The sequence below is a fragment of the Bubalus kerabau genome, chromosome 17 (assembly GCF_029407905.1).
Source record: "Bubalus kerabau isolate K-KA32 ecotype Philippines breed swamp buffalo chromosome 17, PCC_UOA_SB_1v2, whole genome shotgun sequence".
Lineage (NCBI taxonomy): Eukaryota > Metazoa > Chordata > Mammalia > Artiodactyla > Bovidae > Bubalus > Bubalus kerabau.
This window is the reverse complement of record NC_073640.1, coordinates 63021257-63027696: the sequence shown is the minus strand read 5'-3', so window position 1 is coordinate 63027696 and position 6440 is coordinate 63021257.

Genomic DNA, 6440 nt, shown 5'->3' with positions numbered 1-6440 from the left:
AAAACGAATCCCTTTTGATTCTTCAGTCTTGCTGTAATCTATGGTTGCTAGTAGATCTTTAACGACACTGGGAAGAGGGTCCCATGGCAGGACTTGCCTCCCGGCTACATACTCAATTACTTTGATGATCTAAATGATTCATTGGATAGTTAATTCTTGGCATTTTGGGATTAATAGCCATTTGCACTACTGCTGCTGTTGCAGGCATTGCTTTACAAACCTCAATTCAAACACACAACTGTATTCAAAATTGGACCAAAGATGCTCATACTATGTGGACCACTCAGGCTCAGGTAAATGAGGAAGTTCAAGATGAAATACAGGAAATAAAAACAGCCATCCAATGGGTCAGAGATCAATTAATAGATTTACAAAAACAAGTTATACTAAAATGTGACTGGAATTCTACTCAATTTTGTTTTACCCCTGTTCGGTTCAACTATGGTGCCTACTATCGGGAACAAATAAAATTTCACTTGTAAAACATACGTGATAATGCTTCCTTAAATGTGCAATTATTAGAAAAGGAAATCTTTGAAACCTTCTCTAAGAGTCTACTCTCTTCCAATAATTTGGAAACCTTAGCTGAACAGCTAGCTGATCAATTATCTAGGCTAGACCCTCGAGGATGGTTTCAAAGCATTACACATAGTAATTGATCTAGAGCTGTAACACTGATAATTATCCTGGTGATTATATTTGTAGTATACCAGTGCCTTTCAACTAAAATTGTTCAAACTAAACAAACTCAATTGGGCCGGGCCTTTTTCACAAAAAGTATCCACAGTCACCCCCAATTATGAAAAAATAAAAAAGGGGGAATTGTCAGGGGACGTTCAACTTTAAGGGATCCAATATATTGCATTTTCTTCCTTTGTGTGCACCATTTCCCAGACACTCTTTTCCTTATCAGTTCCTGGAAAACAGGAACAAGCAGAGCTGCACACAGTTCTCAGGACTTAGATCATGGGAAAGGTCACCTGCTTGGATTCCCTTCAGTGACCTTTTACTTACAGGACTATCCATTTTGTTGCAACTGATGGAATTTCATTTTTAATGGCTGAATAATGATTTTATTGAAGATATAAAAGTGTCTGTCTACAATGCAGGAGACCCGGGTTTAATCCCTGGGTCTGAAAGATCCCCTGGAGAAGGAAATAGCAATCCACTCCAGTACTATTGCCTGGAATGTGCCATGGACAGAGGAGCCTGGTAGGCTACAGTCCAGGGGGTGGCAAAGAGTCGGACATGCCTGAGTGACTTCACTTTCACTTTCAAGCATGCGTTTAGAAGTTCTTTAGTAAAAGGTGAATGAGGACCGTACACAGTTACAGCCTTTTTCATCTGTTGCATGTGAGAAAAATCAATGCATTCATATTCTGGTATTAGTTGCCCTTCAGTGTTAACATCTCCTAACACAAGAAAGACAAGAAGCTCATCGGCCTCAGAGAGTCGCGATTGCAAAGCCAGTAAATCAGAACGGCTTCGTCATGAAGGACAATGAGTGGATCGTCTGTTTTCATAAATATGAGTGTGTGTTAGGGGCTTATTGTCAGCAAAAAAAGAATTGTTGGCTTTAGTGTCAAAGAGAGCATCAGAAGAATCATCATCAGATTGATTCTGTCCTCTAATTGAGGGGACCTTTGTTTTTGTGCCCATTACAAGAGGAAGGGGAGGAGCACTTGGGACAGACGGAGCAGGGATGGTGGGAAAGTTTTGAAACATTTTATGTTGCTGTAATTGGGCCTTCTGTAAATTCTTATCATCTAATTTATATTCGTATAATGAGCATTCTGCTTGTTGACAAATATCAGGGGGGCTAGAATGGCCTTGAAATAGCAAGATCACAGCTTAAATGAAGGCCCACAAGGGCCAGAAATTTATTTGAATATTTTCTCCCCGTATTGCGACTTTTTCAACATGTTCTTTAACCCAGCTCCAAATTTCAAAATCGAAACTGCCTTCATCAGGGAACCAGGGATTATATTTAATCACTGTTTGGAGACAAGCCTCTATCCACTGACGCAAAACCAACAGTCCTTGAACCTTAAATAAATGATGAAGTAAAGTAGAAAAGTGGTGGGGCTTTCCAGCCGTTTGTCGTATAACCCCGCACTTACCGACCACCGTAGATCCTAACAGTCGACTCCAGCCGCTTGCCAAGGGCATTCACCAGGTCCCTGTTCGGGCGCCACTTGTCACAGTCTTTGTAGACTGAGACCCAGGGACTGGAGTGGACGAGAAGAAGGAAGCAGGGGACCCACATCTCAAAACAAGGGTGCTTTATTTGCAGAAACGCATGTTTATGTATCTTCATACAAGGCAGCTTTAGGCAGTAAAAAATTGAGCAAAAACAAAGCCAAGCAAATAACAATCTTCAAAGGGCCAGAAAGCATTCCATATACTGAGGAAGAGGGGCATAACTGAATAATTACCTTTAAGTAAAAGGTCACTGAAGGGAGTCACTGAAAGGAATCCAAGCAGGTGCCCTTTCTCATGATCTCAGTCCTGAGACCTGCGTGCAGCTCTGCTCGTTCCTATTTTCCAGGAACTGGTAAGGAATACAGACTCCTTGAGAAACAGCACACTAAAGAAGAAAATGCAACATATTGGATCCCTTAAAGTTGAACGTCCCGTGACACAGAGCAATTATTTTGAGCATCAGTTTGATCTGAACCAGGATATTATGTGTATGTGTATGAATCACATTTAACAGCTATCATTACCATTTGCTACTATTGTATTCAAAGAACTACATTCTGAATGTATCAAGGTTTCCTGTTTCCATGAGTAAAATAGAAACCCTTGTGTCACAACCCTGGATGAATTGTGTTTATTCCATCAACACCGTTTTCTCTCACTTCAGTACTTACAACAGCAGCTAAGAAGGCACCATTTGGCTCTCAGGTTTAAATAGTCTAGAACAATTTCTTGTCCCCATGGAATCAAACAACATAAAATTTGGGGGTTACATAGTCATAATTTGTAACTAAAGTTACTCTCTGTACACTCTATGCCAGGACATTCATGTGACTGTAATCCAAATAGCACAGCAGTGCATTTTAGACCGACTTCCATTACTGTACAAAAATTGCATCAAATAAACCTAAAGGTCTCATCTGCTTTATTTTTATTTTTGGCTGTGCTTGGTCTTTGTTGCTGCATGCAAGGTTTGTTTAGTTGCTGTGTGTGTTGGCTTTTCTTGTTGGGGAGCACAGCCTCTAGATGCGAGGGCTCAGTAGTTGCAGCTCACAGGCTCTAAAGCATGGACTCAGTAGCTGCAGCACACACTGTTAATTGTCCTGTGGCATGTGGGGTCTTCTCAGACCAAGGCTGGAACCTGATGCTCTGCATTGACAGGCGGATTCTTAACCACTGAACCATTGGAGAAGTCCCTCATTAGCTCTATTGAATGATTCATGCATTGGGCAGAATTCAACCTGGTAAGTGGGTGCTCCAAGGAGCCTGACACAGTGGACAGTCTCATGATGTTGAGGGTATTTTCATGTGTATTGTGATTATGTATCTGTTACAGATTTTTGGCTTCTCCTTACTATGAAGTTTTTATTTAGATATGGGCTCTTGGTGTTTCTTAGACTTGGGTGACTGTTTCCTTTCCCAGATTAGTGTGGTTTCAGCTGTTTTCTCCTCCGAAGATCTTTCCTGTCTTCTTCTGGGACTCCTACAGGGCAAATATTAGTGGCTTATTGTCCCAGTGGTCTCTTAAAATCTCCTCCTTTTGGTCTTTTTTATTCTGTCCCGTAGTGGTGATTTTCAGTACTCTTTCTTCTGGCTCACTGATGTGCTTTCTGCCTCATTTAGCCTGTTCTGATTCTTTTTAGTTTCTTCTGTGTTTTTTTTTTTTTTTAAATTTCATTTACTGTATTCCTCTGTTCTGTTTGGTTGGTTGTTAAATTTTCTAAGTCTTCTTTAATACTTCTCAGTTCTCAGGTCGTGCATTCTTCTCCCAAGTCCTTTGATCATGTTTACTACCATTACTCTGAACCCTTTCAGGTAGATTGTCTATCTCCACTTTACTTAGTTCTTCTGGGATTTTGTCTTGTTCCTCCCTCTGAATTGTATTCCTCTGTCACCTCGTTTTGTGTAAATTACTATTTCTATTTTTATCTATCTGATAGTGTAGGTACATTTCTTGGCCTTGGAGAAGTGGCCCTTTGCAGGAGATATCCCAGGCACCCTTCTCCTGATCCAAGGGCCAGAGGACATCTGATCGCATGGTGGTGTCCCACGGGTATTTGTGGACTCGGTTTGCAAGCTGTGAGACTCTACTTTTCTTGCTTTTGGTGTCTGCCCCCTGATGTGAAGAGCCAACTCGTTGGAAAAGACCCTGATGCTGGGAAAGATTGAGGACAGGAGGAAAAGGGGGAGACAGAGGATTAGAGGGTTGGATGACATCACCAATTCAATGGATATGAGTTTGAGCAAACTCCAGGAGATGGTGAAAGACAGGGAAGCCTGCCTTGCTGCAGTCCAAGGGGTCGCAAAGAGTCGCACACGGCTGAGTGGCTGACCAACAACCCTGCTGGATGAGGCTGGTCTGAAAGCTTGTGCCTGCACCGTGATGGTTAGAACTGGGTCTTGACCCTTTGTGGGTAGAATTACATCGAAAGGCATGTGTACAGGAAGCCTTTGGACAGCCTGTCTGCTGATGGTTAGGGCTTCATCCTGGCCCTTTCATCCTTTGGCCTTAGGGGCCCCATTGCTGTAGCCTACAGGCTCTGAGTGGATCCAGTGTTGGGCCAAGATGGAGACCTCACGCAGATGAGTGCTCTCTCATAGTTCTGCCCTCAGGATCTGTGTCCCCACAGTTAGCCACAGCCCACCCCCCACCCTCCAGAGATCCTTCAAGACCAGCAGGCAGGTCTCAACATCCAGGATCCTAGCAAACGATTGTGTTTTGCCCTTCATCTCAGCTTCGTCTCAGTGTGCATGAGACTTCGTCTGCACCTGTTAAGAGTGAAGTCTCTGTTTTCCCCATTCCTGTGGAGCTCCTGCAGTCAGGGCCTGCTGGTCTTCAGAAGTAAATGTTAAAGATCTCTATGGCTTTATTCATTGATTCATGGTTTGGTCAGCATCCCACCCGGTAAATAACAGGTGCTCCCAGAAGCTGTCTGTGGTCTTTACACCAAGGTATATGTGAATCAGTGGGTTGTTTTCAAACTTTTGTGACCTGAATATACTCATAAATGCCATGACGTGTACAAAGTAGGTGCAGCATAAACATGAAGAAGCTGAGTTTCTGTAGGGGTGGGGTTCACATCCATGAAAAAACTGAAATGGCAAAATGGTGAAATGAAATGTTTAATTTGGGAGTTGACTGTGATCAGGTGCTTGAAGGTCAAGTGAGTAGAGTTGCACAAGCACACAGTGAAGGGAATGACTATGGATTCCAACTGTATTTTGTGACTGAAACTAGTCTCCAGTGCCAAATGCCAGCAAGTCATTGTGCCGTTTCTCAATGTTGTGTTCATATTCAGAGCCTGAAGATCTTGCAGAGAAAGTGAGATGTGTTCTTTGTTCCCAACCGAAAATACTTTCCTTAATAACTGATTGTTAAATTGAACTCAAATTCACTTTTATATCAGTGTGCGAGTCCTTGTTTTAATGCTTTACGCATGCTATCTTTATGAATTTGAACTCCAAAATATGTACTGATGTTCTTTCTCGTTTCCCAGATGAAGGAACTTGAATGGAACAAAAATCACCCCATCCCAGGAAGTGACTTAATGCGAGCTTGAATCCACATTGTCTCGCCTCAAAGAACTCGTCACCATGTTGCTACACTGAGGCCCAGGTTGTTGGCATGGCTACAATAATTCTTGTTGCAGTTGACAGGGCCGAGGTGCAGGTAGGCACAAAGCTTGGGACAAGTCACCTTCTCCCTATTGTATTTCTGGGTGAACAGCTGAGGGGAGGCTCCCTGCGGTGGCACCTCAGGCAGCAGACCAAGTGCAGGTGGACTCTCTGCATATAGTAATTCTGAGAGAGTAGGGCCATCCACCAGCTCTGTGCCCACAAAAATCAAATGCTGCTGGTCAGTTAGGATGACCTCAGTGTGTTTACAAAGATCTGTTGGAAGAACTTAACAGAAAAACCTGAACAAAACTGGCCAATCCAATAAATATCTGTGTCCATTGGGCCCCCTCCCAGAAGAAAAAGACAGGAATAAACATCTCAATCATGTATTTAGACTGTTTTTTAAAGATATAATTCTGTTGCATAGTTTAATCTGTAGAATAGTGAAAATGTAACTTTTATACGCACCATGTGCATATGCTAAGGCGCTATGGTTTTCCCAGTAGTCTTGTATGCATATGAGAGTTGGGTTATAAAGAAAGCTGAGCTCCGAAGAATTGATGCTTTTGAATTGTGTTGGAGAAGACTCTTGAGAGTCCCTTGGACTGCAAGGAGATCCAACC